We start from the raw sequence: 13,591 nt of genomic DNA on the forward strand, positions 1-13,591 counted from the left end.
GGGCTATTTTGAAAATATTATAATCATATTAATTAGCTGATTTGGGAAGCAATTGGGTCGGCATTGGGCTGCTCTTCCCTTGGTGGATCAATCCCCTTCAATTTAATAAATCTGGCCTCTTTCTCTACATTAGACTAGGATTAAATTCAACACAATTTTTGTTGGATTAAAAATAATTTTTCAATGGGTCCAAGGAGTTTGGGGCATCCATGGCTGAAAAATTATCAGCCTTCCTTATGTGCCAAATGCTTTGAAAGATGCTTTGAAAATTTGATCTTCTCAAGGTGACTATTGAGTTTATTTTTCAACTTTTGTGCAAAATTGTCGAAAATTGGCCAAATTATGCAAATTTAGTATAAAAATAACTAAAATTCAAAATGTTTCATAAATAAAGTTCAATTTAATTATTTTATAATAAAAGTATAAAATTCAACAAAAATTACTTAGAAGCTGCATGAATTAGTGCTCAAAAGGTGCTGAAAAAGTCTATATATTTTAGTGTTTCCACACCCCCAAACTTAATTCATTGCTCGTCCCGAGTAATACAAAAATTACAAAAGAACCTTAAGAAAATCATCTTTGAAAAATTTCTTCAAAAATCATGTCTTCCCACAATTATGCTCAAGAATAAAAATTCTGAAATTATGCAACTTAAGTATACATAATGTTCAAATTATTCTCAATTATTATCATGACATCAAGAATAAACTAAATGCTTTTTTAATAAATATATGCTAAATTCTTACCAATTAACTTTTATTCCCTTATTTAAGATTAAATTGCAATCCCTAAGTTTAATTATGCCTTCAAAAGTTGAGTTCAGCAATCTCTCTCCACTAATGTAGTCGGCACAGATCAATAGGTCTTTTAAATAGGTTGTAACATGGCTTGGCTAAGGGTAGGTAAAACATAGATAATTTTAAGCTAAAAACCCTATACTTAGCTTGCATCGGACCTTCGAAATAAATACCTTCAAATTCACCAATTGTTTTTGAACTTGAGTACACATGCTCCTTGTACATATATATATTTTAGCAAATATGCTCTTTTTTTAGGCTCGAGCATATTACTACATGTACTACAATATTTTTGAGCATTTGATACTTCTTTTCAATGCCCCAAACTTATTTTAAGAGAATATTCTGGATAGACTGAGTCTAGTGTTTGGGACAATTTAGAGATAAATATTAAAGAATGGATGGCTTATGTACGCAAGGTTCCAATAAAATCAAGGCATATAGTCTCGAAGTCAGGTTTCAAGGGATAAATGTTCATTAAGGTTCACTTGAAAGGCTCTAATGGTCCAAACAACGTTTGCCTAAATTATTTCCAAAATTCCATGCTTCCTAGGATTTCACCTCAAGAAATTACTAAATCAATTCTAGAGACTTAAACTTACATGCATGCTTAGCTTTTCTAAGGAATTAAAACTTTCATGGTTTGATTTATATATTTTATTAAGATTAATATTTATGTCATAATTCAACTAACATAACAATTATTGAGATAGTAGAACTTTATTTATACTAAAGTTTAGCATAATCAACAAAAAATAATTTTTTGAGCAAAATATAACTTAATCATAATTTGATAGGAAAAATAAATTCTTGAAAAAAAATCAATTTTTGGCCCCCCTACTCAAGATGAACAATGTCCCCATTGTTAAAAACGATAGACAGAAAGGACAAAAATATAGAAGTGAATAGATATTGTTCACCAGGTAGGATGCCAGGAAAATGAGGTGAGTCAAGTTTGACTGCTTAAATACCAAGCTTTTCTTAGACAAATCCAATACTAGACATGTAAATATTTATTTACACATTTCTTATTTTGCAATTTGTTTAATTTATTAATGATTTTATTATGCGAGAAATAGAAATATCCTAAAAGAAATTAAAACTAAAAACTAAAAAAATCCTAGCAAAATAAAGTAAAGACAAAATCCCCCCATTTTTATTTATTTGTAGACTCCTCAAAATCCAATCTATCTTTTGCTTCATCGTTCTTATTTTTGCTTGAATTGCCTCATTCCTTCCTCGAAATTGGAGTCCATGGTTTGAGCATAAAGTCTGGAAATTTAGGCACGAAAGCAAACGAGCTATGAAATATTTTCTTAAAAGCGTCTCTGAATGAATCATACCATATTTTTTAGTATCTCCAAAAAGCTTATTGTTACAATTGCATGTGCTGTAGAATGTCTGTTATATTTGACTATTCACTTTTTGGATTGGTACTCGATGAAGGAACTTGAAGTTTCGGAGTTTCCTTCTTTGTTTTAGGAATTGTTTTAGTGGGTTCTACCACGTCAAGAATTTCAACTGACTCTGTTGGTTCTGATTCTACAGGAACATAAGCGTTTTCAGCTTCATCAACTTGTTCTGATTGCTGTTGAAAGATAACATCGCCTACTACTCTAGCAAAGTCCCAATCAGTAATTGTCCATTAATTATACCCTACCATCTTTACAGTTGGACAGACACGAGCTTTCATGCATAGTTTCATTATGGTATAAGGAAAATATGCTGAGCCAGAGTGTCTTACAGTACAGTCTCAAATTTCCTTTATGATAATCTTTCCCACATTGATAGTCTTTGCTGTCATAATAGAATATAACAAAACCATTCTTTCCACAGAAATTGTGGTACCTTGTAAGATAGGCATTAGGCTAAAGCTTACGAAATAAAACCATTCCTTTGCTAACAGAGTCAAATTTTCTCTGTGACAAGTATGACTTTGTACCTCAACACAGTCCGTTTAGACCTAGGAAATGTAAGTGTTCGTAGAATTTATTGCAACATCTATTTTTTTGACATTTTTCATTATAAATAAACAATCGTTCTCTTCAAAGTTAGGTAAGTTAAAGAGATCATTAATAGTTTTAGAATTAAAAGTTACCTTAACTCCTCGTACAATTACTTCTGTTGCAGTAAAAGATGCCAGATTTGCATAAAATTCTTGAACTAACTTAGGATATGGAGTCGATTTCTTGTTAGAAAACACTTCCCAATTCAATGCTTTGGCAATTTTTGAATGCTCGCCATGAAGTGAGTGTGGTTACTTTATCTCAAAGTAAAGCCTTTTTTCAGAAGTATTTGTTGTTTCTTGAAGATCCTTTCATATCTCACTTTTGCTCCTTCAAAATGAAACTTTTCTTGTAATTCTTCGATTTAGATAGAGGCTCGAGTTCTTTTACGAGGCATGATTCAACCTGAAATTGACAAAAGATGGAGACAAGTAATAATTTCCCAAAATTTAATTAGAAAAAGAAAATATTATCAATTCATATAATATTGAAAAGTTAAATTTTAATTTTAATTAAAAATTTTGGAACACGAATTGTTACCACCTTTGTTGTTACCGAAAGGAAACAAAAATATCAACTATAAGATGCAGAAAAATTTGAGGTGTCGGGCTTGGGGATTGGGGTGATGACGATTGGTGGTTAAAAGGGATAAGGGCTGGTGATGGTGCGGTGTAGGTTTGAAGGGAGGTAATTGGGGTGGTGGGTTAAGGAGTTGAAGGTTGTGACAGCTTGGGGTGTGAAAAGCAAGAACGTGCGGCTGTTGCTGAAGATGGCTAAGGGCGTGCGGCGCTAGGTGCAGCAGGGTGTTTGGTGTTGTTCGGTTAGAGGAAGGGTGCGACGATGAAGGGTGTTAGGGCCGATGGTGGAGAGGTAACTGTATTCAAAGTGCAAGTAGGAGGGTGTTTAACTCAAACTCTTAAGTAAAATAATATTAAAATATTACTACTGCTAATGCTATACAAAGTTAATAACAATTAATATATAATATATAATATATAATATATTATTTGTCATTATCTTATTTATTAAAAATAAAAACTAAAAAAAATTATTTTAGCTGTTTAAACTATTGACAGAAAACAAAACTAATTATTGAAACAATTCAATTAAATTCTTGTGCTGAAAAATAATTTCAAATGAAAACAAAATATTAACACTTTTATTCAGCAAATTAAAACTTATTTTGTTACTTAGAAAATATTTTCTCAGAAAATTATGTGAAAATCAATTCTCAAGAAAGATTGGAGTGGTTATAAGCAGTCCTGCTTAAATTCCAATCTTCTAGACATAATTTATTTTTAACATAATAATCAAGAAAATATAACCTAAGTCATTTATTTGAAAAGAAGAATGAAAAAAAAAATAAAAATATGATAAAATGAGTGAGGTTTTATTTCGCTCAATTATATCACCCAAGTAATGTGTAAAAAATAAAATAAATAAAGAGCACACAAATTTTACGTGGAAACCCTTGTGGGAAAAAACCACGGGCAGAGGAGAAGAAAATTCACTATGTCGAAAAATTTAAATTTCAATACAAGAGGAATAGACTATGTCTATTTATAGGCTTGTAAAGCCATATTCTAGTAGGATTGAAACACCTTATCCTAATCAATATAAAATAGATGAAGTTAATAAGGTTTAAAAACCTTATTCTAAAATAAAATAAAAGAAGTCTAGCTCTATATAGATTTTACTTTTATTTTATTTTCCATCGTATTTTATTTAAATAAGAATTTGGGTCACTTAATTCTAACAATCTCCACCTTGACACAAATTCTCAATGAACAAGTTCTTCATCGCAAACTTTCAATAAACAAGTTCTCCACCTCTTCCATAAAACCCCTTAAGGGTTTAACTTCAACAATGAACACCAACCAAGTCTAAGCAATGCTCAAACTTGGTTATAGGAAGTGACTTAGTCATCATATCTGCAGGATTTTCATGAGTACTAATTTTGCTCACAACAATATCACCACGAGCAATAATATCACGAACAAAATGATACCGAACATCAATGTGTTTTGTTATCTCATGAAACATTTGATCTTTTGTAAGAAAGATGGCACTCTGACTGTCACAAAATACCGTGCTGATTTGAAAGTCTTCATTGAGTTCACTAAAGAGTCCTTTCAACCAAATAGCTTCTTTACAAGCCTCAGTAATCGCCATATACTCAGCTTTAGTGGTAGACAAAGCGACTGTAGACTGCAAAGTGGCTTTCCAACTGATTGCACAACCTCCGATTGTAAAGACATAACCTGTGAGAGATCTTCTTTTATCAAGGTCTCCAGAAAAATCAGCATCAACATACCCTATGACTCCATCTCTAGTTCTTCCAAACTATAAGCAAACATCAGTAGTACCTCGTAAGTATCTTAGAATCACTGAACTGCTTTCCAGTGTTCTTTACCGGGATTCGCCATGTATCTGCTAACTGCACTGACTGCATATGATAAATCTAGACGTGAACAAACCATAGCATACATGAGAGATCCCACTGCACTAGAGTATGGAACATGTGACATGTATTCAATCTCATCATCTGATTGTGGAGACAAAACTGATGAAAGTCTGAAATGGGCTGCTAAAGGAGTACTAACAGGCTTAGCACTCTGCATATTGAACTTGCAAAGAACTTTCTCAATGTACCATTTCTGACGTAGGTACAATTTACTTGTTTTTCTATTTCTGAGAATCTCCATTCCAAGTATCTTCTTTGCTGGTCCTAAATCTTTCATCTCAAATTCTTTACTTAGTTGGGTTTTGACATTTCTTATCTCTCCTTTATCTTTTGCTGCTATCAACATGTCATCAACATAAAGAAGTAGATACACAAAAGAACCATCACTGTTTTTCTTAAAGTAAACACAACTGTCAAAACTACTTCTTTTGAAATCATGAGAAGTCATAAAGGAATCAAACCTCTTGTACCACTGTCTTGGTGACTGTTTCAAACCGTAAAGGGACTTTTTCAGCAAGCAAACATAGTCCTCTTTTTCTGAGACTATAAAACCCTCTGGTTGTTGCATGTAAATATCCTCCTCAAGTTCTCCATGCAGAAATACAGTTTTTACATCTAACTGCTCAAGCTCCAAATCATGCATGGCCATAATACCAAGCAAAGCTCGAATCGAACTATGCTTAACAACTAGAGAGAACACATCTGTGAAGTCCACTCTTGGAATTTGACTGTAACCCTTTGCAACAAGCCTTACTTTATATCTGGGTTCTTTAACTCCTGGAGTCCTTTCTTTCTTTTTAAACACCCATTTATAACGAACAACCTTTTTACCTTTAGGAAGTTTCGCAAGGTCCCATGTTCTGTTTTTGTGGAGTGATTCCATCTTTTCTTGCATAGTAAACATCCACTTTTCTGAGTCTTCACAGCTAACCGCATCAGAATAATTAGATGGCTATTGATTCGCATCTATATCTACAGCTACATTTAAAGCATAGAAACTAAATCAGCCTCGACATACTTCTTTGGAGGTTTAATTTCTGTTCTAGTTCTATTTTTGGCGATAGAGTATTGTGGTGAAGAAGAAACTCTATTCTCAATTTTTGTTCTGGCTTGAGGAGTTGACTCTGTATTAATCTGATGCTCCACCTGCTTTTGATTTTCTTTATTGGAAAAGTTTTTAAGAGATAAGTTAGGTAGCATAGCAGTTTCATCAAAAACAACATCTCTGCTAATCACAACTTTTCTATTTTCAGGACACCATAACTTATACCCTTTTACACCAGCTTTATAACTAAGAAAAAAACGCTTTTAATGGATCTCGGTTCCAATTTTCCATTATCAACATGAGCATACGCAGGACACCCAAAAATCTTTAAATCAGAATACTTAGCAGGATTACCAGACCATACCTCTTGTGGAGTCTTTTTCTCAATGGCAACAGATGGAGATCGGTTGATTAAAAAACATGCAGTAGAGGCTACTTCTGCCCAAAATGACTTCGATAAGTTGGCATTTGACAACATAAATCGAACCTTCTCCATGATCGTTCTGTTCATTCATTTTGCAACGCCGTTTTGCTGTGGAGTATGACGAACTGTCAAGTGTCTCATGATCCCTTCTGACTTGCACAATCTATTAAACTCATCAGAACAGAACTCTAAGCCATTATCTGTGCGGAGGTATTTTATCTATTTTCTTGTCTGTTTTTCAATCATAATTTTCCAAGACTTAAATGCGGAAAACACATCGCTTTTTTGCTTCAGGAAGAACGCCCAAACTTTTCTGGAAAAATTATCAATAAAGGTTAGCATATAATTAGCTCCACCTCTCGAAGCACTCTGGATGGCCCCCACAGATCAGAATGAATATACTCTAATATTCCTTCGTGTTATGGATTCCTCTAGTGAATCGAACTCTCTTTTGCTTCCCAAAAACACAGTGCTCACAGAAATTTAGTTTGCAAATTCCTTGCCCATCAAGAAGTCCTCTTTTACTCAATTCTACCATGCCATTCTCACTCATATGCCCTAGGCGCATATGCCAAAGTTTAGTAATATCATCATCTGACAAGGAAGAGGAAGCGACAGTTGCATCACCAGTAACAGTAGAACCCTGCAAAACATATAACTTGGAAGTTTTTCTTTGCCCTTTCATCACAACAAGGGAACCTTTGGAAATCTTTAAAATCCCACTTTCAGCTGTATATCTGTACCCTTTTGAATCAAGAGTACTCAACGAAATTAAATTTCTTTTTAATTCTGGAACATGTCGTACCTCACTAAGTGTTCTGAAAACTCCATCAAACATCTTAACTTTAACTGTTCCAACACCTATGATTTTACACGAAGCATTATTTCCCATCAAAACAACACCTTCAGATACTATTTCGTAAGTTGTAAACCAATCCCGATTGGGACTCATATGGAAGGTGCAACCTGAATCAAGTATCCATTCCTCGCTTACTATAGAATCATTGATAGAAGCAACTAGAAGTTCACCATCGCTGTAATCTTCTACAACATCAGCTTCACCGGAATTTTCTGGTTATTTTCCCTTTTGATTCGCAGCCTCCCTTTTAATCTTATTTTGTAGCTTATAGCACTCAGATTTAATGTGCCATTTCTTCTTGCAGAAGTTACAAGTTTTACCTCTGTTTGAAGACTTCGATCTACCTTTAGATTTACCACGAGGATTCCGTTCCTATGTCCTACCACGATCATTATCAGCATTCCGATCTTGTCTCCCACGAACAATGAGACCCTCTCCCTGAGAGTCGGGTTTAACCATAAGATGCTTCATCTTATCATACGCGGTTAAAGAATCATAAACCTCATCAACTGTGAGAGACTCGCAGCTATATAAAATCGTGTCTCTAAAGGTTGAATAAGACGGGGGCAACGAACAAAGTAGAATCAACCCTAGATCTTCCTTATCATACTGAACCTCCATGGCCTCCAAGTTTGAGAGAATTTCTTTAAACACTATTAAGTGTTCGTGTACAGACACACCTTCCTTCAAACGATGAGCATAAAGACGCTGCTTCATATGCAACTTGCTTGTTAGAGTTTTCGACATACATATTTGTTCTAGCCTCTTCCATAATGCAGCGGCAGTCTTCTCTTTCATCACATCCTGCAAAATTTCTTTGGACAAATACAGATGTAATTGTGTTAACGTTTTTTGATCCTTACGCTTCTTCTCTTCATCTGTTAATGTCGAAGGCATCTTATCTATCCCTAGCAGGGCATCATCCAGATCTATCTGTGCAAGAACTGCTTGCATCTTAATTTGCCACAACGCAAATCTGGTGTTGCGATCCAACAGCGAAATTTCATACTTCAAAGACGCCATTACCGTGATCGAGATGAATAACCCAGAAGCTCGGATACCAATTTGTAAAAAATAAAATAAAATAAAATAAATAAAGAGCACACAAATTTTACGTGGAAACCCTTTCGGGAAAAAACCACGGGCAGAGGAGAAGAAAATTCAATATGTCAAAAAAGTTGAATTTCAATACAAGAGGAATAGACTATGTCTATTTATAGGCTTGTAAAGCCATATTCTAGTAGGATTGAAACACCTTATCCTAATCAATATAAAATAGATGAAGTTTAATAAGGTTTAAAAACCTTATTCTAAAATAAAATAAAAGAAGTCTAGTTCTATATGGATTTTACTTTTATTTTATTTTCCATCGTATTTTATTTAAATAAGAATTTGAGTCACTTAATTCTAACATAATGTTTCAAACATTGAACGTTAACTCTAAAATTACCTTTCTTGCGGTGAAGTTCAACAACCCCGTATGTAAAGACTTGATGAATAGTGAATGGACTGAACCAACAAGATTTTAACTTACTTGGAAAGAACTTTAATCTGGAATTGAACAACAAAACTTGCTGACCTGCTTCAAATTCTTGGAATCGTATGTGCTTGTCATACCATCTTTTTAATCTATCTTTGAACAATTTGGCATTTTCATATGAGAACATTCAGAATTCTTCTAACTCATTAAGCTAAAGCATCCTTTTCTCTTTAGCAAGCTTGAGATCTAAATTAAGCTACTTGAGATCCCAGTAATCTTTATGCTTTAACTCCAAAGGTAAATGACAGGCTTTCCTAAAAAACAACCAATAGGGAGACATCCCTAAGGGTATTTTGTATGTTGTCTTGTAGGCCCATAAAGCATCATCTAGTCTTTTGAACCAGTATCATCAGTTTGGACAAACTACCTTCTCGAGTATACCTCTTATTTCATTATTCGCCAATTCAACCGGCCCATTTGTTTTGGGATGGTAAGCTGTGGCAATTTTGTGTTTCACTCCATGTTTATCGAGCAACCATTTCAAACCCCTCATCACTGATGATAGCTTTAAGAGTTCCAAACCTTATGAACACATGTTTTTGTAAAAAACATCATCACTAGTTTGGCGTCGTTCGTTGAATATGCCTCGGCCTTAATCCATTTAGACACATAATCTACTGCTACTAGTATGTACCTGTTACCATAAGAAAGAGGAAAAGGACGAAAAAAGTCAATACCCTAAACATCAAATAATTTTACCTCAATAATGTTTGTTTGTGACATCTTGTTTTTGTTAGATATATTTCCAGCCCTCTGGCATTGATCACAACTCTGTACATAAGCATATGCGTCTTTGAATAAAGTTGGCCAAAAGATCTAGCTTGCAATAATTTGGTCGCAGTACGTGAACCTTCGAAGTGTCCCTCACTTGGATATGAATGAAAATGATATAGAATATCATTTACCTCATTTTCTTCCACGCATCTCCTAATTATTTGATTCGACTATTGTTAAATGGGTACGACTATTCCCAAAAGTAGTACTTTATGTCATGAAGGGACTTCTTTCTTTATTGGTACGACTTATTGAGCAGCATCACACCACAAACTAAATAGTTAGCATAATAAAAAAACCAAGGGGTTTTATGGACGTGATTTACCTTAAGTATGTGCTCATCTGAAAATTTTTCGTTAATGGGAACAAGAAGAGAAGTCTCTCCTTGTTGCTAAAATATGGATAAGTGTATGCTACTTGGTTTTCTACCCCCTTTCAATCTTGAATTTCAAGGTCGAACTCCTAAAGTAGAAGTACCCTCTAGATCAGTCTCGGCTTGGAAACTTTCTTCGCAAGTAAGGATTTGATTTCTGAATGATCCATTAAAACAATAACCTTGGTACCTACAAGATAAGATAGAAACTTGTCAAAATAAAAAACAATGGCAAGTAACTCTTTTACCGTATAATTCAGTTGAGCTCCCATCAAAGTCTGACTTGCATAGTAGATATGATGAAAAACTTTATTCCTTATTTGGCCCATTACAGCTCCTATCGCGAAGTCACTTGCATCACACATCAATTCTAATGGAAATTCATAATATAGTGTGACTATAATTGGTGCGGGAACCAATCGATTCTTCAAATCATCAAAAGCCTTCAAGCATTCTTCATCAAATGAATGTTGTATCCTTCTCCAATAATTTGCGTAAAGGTTTAGCAATTTTGGAGAAGTCTTTAATGAATATTTGGTAGAACTCGACAAGTCCCAAAAATTTCCTAACACCTTTTACAGATGTTGGAAGTGGGAGTTTCTTAATAACATCTATTTTTGCTTTACCTATTTCAATCTCTTGTCTCGTTATTCGGTGTCCCAAAATAATATCTTCTTGTGCCACGGAATGACACATTTCCCAATTGAGCACAAGGTTTGTTTCTTTACACCGCCTTAGTACCTTGGCTAGATTGTCTAAGCAATCATTGTAAGTGTCTTTGAACATTGTAAATTCATCCATAAAAACTTCCAAAAACTTCTCAACCATGTCAACAAAAATTTCCATCATGCATATTTGAAATGTAGCAGGTGCATTACATAAACCAAAGGGCATACATCTAGAAGCAAACGTACCATACGAGCATGTGAATGTTATGTTAAGTTGATCTTTTGGTGCTACCATGATTTGGTTGTATCTTGAGTATTCGTCGAGAAAATAGTAATAGCCTCACCCTACAAGTTTAACTAGTATTTGATCCAAGAACAATAAATGAAAGTGGTCTTTCCGAGTTGCTTTGTTCAATTTCTGATAATCTATATAGATTCTCCAACCCTTGACCATCTTGGTTGGCACCAACTCATTGTTATCATTCTCCATGACCATAATGCCTCTTTTATTTGCACGTACTAGACCAGACTTACGCCTGAACTATTTGAGATGGGGTAAATTATACCTTTATCTAACCACTTAATAATTTTTTTTCACTATATCTTTCATAATAGGGTTTAGTCTTCATTCTCCACCAATTTTTCCTTTTTTTCCATCCTCTAAAATGATCTTGTGCATGCATAAGGATGGACTAATACGTTGGATATCAACTATGGTCCATCCAATAGCCTTTTTAAATTGTCTCAAATTTAGCATGAGTTTCTCTTCCTGCTCTTTAGTTACCTTAGCTGAAATAATCACAGGAAAAATAGAGATGTCACCTAAATAAACAAATTTTAAATGTGAAGGAAGTACCTTAAGTTCTAATTTAGGCGGCTCTTTGATCAATGCTTTTGGTTAAACATAATCCTGGTTCTCTAATTCCAAAGATTCAAAGCAGGATTGAGGAATAAAAACCTTTGGGTTAGCTTCAAGCAAAGCTAAGTGCTCTTCCCTTTCTTCTTCACTTAGAGGATTTGACATTAAGATTTGTTCTAATGGGTTCTTAACAAAATTGAGTTCCCATTCTACGGATAACTCCTCTAACTCTGATACTACAGAACACACATCAATTGTGTCAGGAAATCTCATAGATTTAAAAACATTAAATGTTACCTAGTCGTCCTGAATACGCATGGTAAGCTCACCTTTATGTACATCAATTAAGGTCCTTTCGGTTGCTAGGAAAGGCCTTACTAGAATGATTGGCACCTCCTTGTTTGCTTCAAAATCTAGAACAAAAAAGTCAACTTAAAAAATGAATTTATCTACACGTACCAATACATCATCGATTTTTCCTTTCGGATGTGCTAAGGATTTATCTGCTAACTGAAGAATAATTGTAAGTCTAACTTCACCTATCCCAATTTTTTGAATATGGACATGGGTATCAAGTTGATGTTCACACCCAAATCACACAATACCTTACCACAATAAGATGCTCCAATGTTGCAAGGTATGGTAAAACATCCAGTGTCCTTCATCTTAATGGGTAGTTTATCTTGCAGGAATGCGTTGAACTTTTTCGTGAAAGCTACCATATCAAATTCTCCAAGTATCTTCTTTTTAGGTAGGATATCCTTCATTAACTTGACGTAATTCGACATTTGTTCAAGAGCTTCTACCAACAAGATGTTGATATGAAGTTGCTTGAGTACATCTAAGAACTTTTTGAACTGGACTTCCTACTTTTGTTTCTGAAGCCTTTGAGGGTAAGGTGGTGGAGGATTTTTTTACTTGAACTAGGCAACTCGTTTACTGTGACAGTTTTGCTTTTATCAGAATTGTCTGGTTTAGAAGTTACCTTATCAAAATTTACAGATTCTGGTTCTAGTGAAGATGGATTTTCAATACTTGATTGAACTTCTACTTTATTTCAAGCGTCAGCTGGCACATTTTCAAATTCGACAGTATTGGGCTCTAACGTTTTTCCACTCGTTAAATTTAATGCTTTACAATGTTCCCACCCTAAATTTCTTAGATTTTCCATATCACTAGACAAAGTGCCTTGTGGTCGGTTCCAGTAGTAAGCTGGAACATTTGATTCTCTAGGTTTTTCAACGAGGCTGCTTAGCTTTGGATTAAGGCATAATTTCTTGCCATGTAAGCCTTCAGTAGGTTTTCCAAGCCATTTGAAGGTTTAGCTTGAGTTGGTTTTTGAACTTGTTGGCTAAATCCAGAAGGTTAGGTTGATCTGGGTTGTCTGTAAGTGTTACTGGGTCCAACCCTTTAGTTACTCCAAGAAAAATTCAAGTAGTTTCACCAAGATGGGTTATAAAAATTGGATTGTGGTCCCATCCTACCTCTATTTTGGCTCTAACTACTTATGTAATATACAAATTCTGGGTTTGATGGACAATATACGAACAAATTCCCTTCCCCACAATCTACATAGGTTATATGTTCAAATTGACTTGATAGCTGAGCTGTAACATTGTTAAACCTATTAGTAGAAAATTTTTTAAGCATTGAGGATATCGATTCGATGCCTAAGCTGCAAGTGAAATGAGGGAATCCATTCATATTGAAGCTGCTCGATTGGTTGACCACTGGTAATTATTGTTGACAATTCTCTCCATAATTTCATAAGCCTCATTATAA

Source organism: Gossypium hirsutum, chromosome A06 (genome assembly GCF_007990345.1).
Source record: "Gossypium hirsutum isolate 1008001.06 chromosome A06, Gossypium_hirsutum_v2.1, whole genome shotgun sequence".
Taxonomy (NCBI): Eukaryota; Viridiplantae; Streptophyta; class Magnoliopsida; order Malvales; family Malvaceae; genus Gossypium; species Gossypium hirsutum.